The sequence below is a fragment of the Lycium barbarum genome, chromosome 1, assembly GCF_019175385.1.
Source record: "Lycium barbarum isolate Lr01 chromosome 1, ASM1917538v2, whole genome shotgun sequence".
In the NCBI taxonomy this organism is placed as follows: Eukaryota; Viridiplantae; Streptophyta; class Magnoliopsida; order Solanales; family Solanaceae; genus Lycium; species Lycium barbarum.
This window is the reverse complement of record NC_083337.1, coordinates 142,848,456-142,849,822: the sequence shown is the minus strand read 5'-3', so window position 1 is coordinate 142,849,822 and position 1,367 is coordinate 142,848,456. Positions and strand designations below refer to the sequence as shown.

Sequence of the window (1,367 nt, the reverse complement as noted above, 5' to 3'; positions counted from 1 at the left end):
GATAAGTTTCGTCAGAAACTTGATACATTCCGGGAGCATGAGGTGGCATCTCATCGATAACGTTTACACATTTGGCCTCTTTCTCCATAAGCCTTTTGGATAATAAATCCACGGTGGTTTGCAGTTGAGCGAACGCATGATCTCGCTCATGATTTTCTTTGGCCACCGCGGCCACAGAGGGACTACCATATGATAGGAATTCGCTATCAGTCGAATGCCAGGCTTGATTATGGGTAGTAAGCTTGTCGAGCAACCGGGTGATGTTGACAAAGGTTTTGTCCATAAAGCATCCCCCAGCTGCAGTGTTGACAGCTATTTGATTCATTGTATCTAGCCCCTTGTAGAACCTCTCTGTGAGAATTGCATCTGGAAATCCATGATTCGGAGATTGAGCTAGATAATATTTGAACCTCTCCCATGCAGCATATAGTTGTTCCCCTGGAAGTTGTTTAAACCCAAAAATCTTATCCCGAAGCTTAGCCTTTTTGCTGGGTGGGAACCATTTTTTTAGAAAGATATTGGCCAGCTCATTCCAGGTATGAATAGTATTGCTCGGGAGCTTTTCATACCATTCCCTAGCTTGGCCAGCTAATGAATATTTGAAAACCCGCAGTCGCAGTGCATCAGCAGGAACAGCACCTTGAGATTGTTGGGAACATACATGCACGAAATTCTTTAGGTGTCGAAGTGGACAGTCTTCCGAAGAATTTCGGAAATAGCCTTCAAGTTTCAATAGCTGATAGATAGAACTATCAATTTTGAAATTAGCATTTCCTGTTCTCGGGGGAACTACAGCAGAAGCATAATCAGCTTCGTCGATGAATTCTGCAAATACATTCTCATCCTCCTCTTCTTCTGGTGCAGGATGGTTCACTTGGATCCCCCCTTGGTTCCCTTGATTGCGATGGGGTCTTCCAGCCATGTTCACCTGGTTCACTAAAACAGCAAACGAGGTGTGATGGAATAGAAAAAGTTTTAAAGAATAGTACACAACAATTAGTAATTTCTGAACCGTATTCCCCGGCAACGGCGCCAAAATTTGATACGCTCAAATTACACCTATTAATGGCGTAAAGCGGACGTTGTCAAATATAGTAACCCAACAAGGTTGGGGTCGAATCCCACAGAGAATATGGAGAGAAAAGAGTACTAATCGTATGCGATACCAATCTTTAAATGCTTTAATCCTATTCCGGATAGTTTGAATTGATTGTTGAATAATGTAATTGAATACTTTGACTTAGAATGTAATTAATATGAGAGAGAGACTAAGGTTGTGTTTCCCAATTTGATTAGATATTATGCTTCGGATTTCAATGTGATATACTTCTAATGGTTGTTCTAAGAATATGCACTTGATCTCTTAA

General features: G+C 41.3%; 1 non-coding gene across 1 annotated transcript; it reads left to right on the top strand.

Moving 5' to 3' along the window:
* The first annotated feature begins 371 nt into the window (after window positions 1-371).
* Window positions 372-478, top strand: LOC132618645 (small nucleolar RNA R71). The gene has a single exon (XR_009574240.1). It is a non-coding gene; the product is annotated as a small nucleolar RNA R71 (small nucleolar RNA).
* Window positions 479-1,367: the final 889 nt, after the last annotated feature.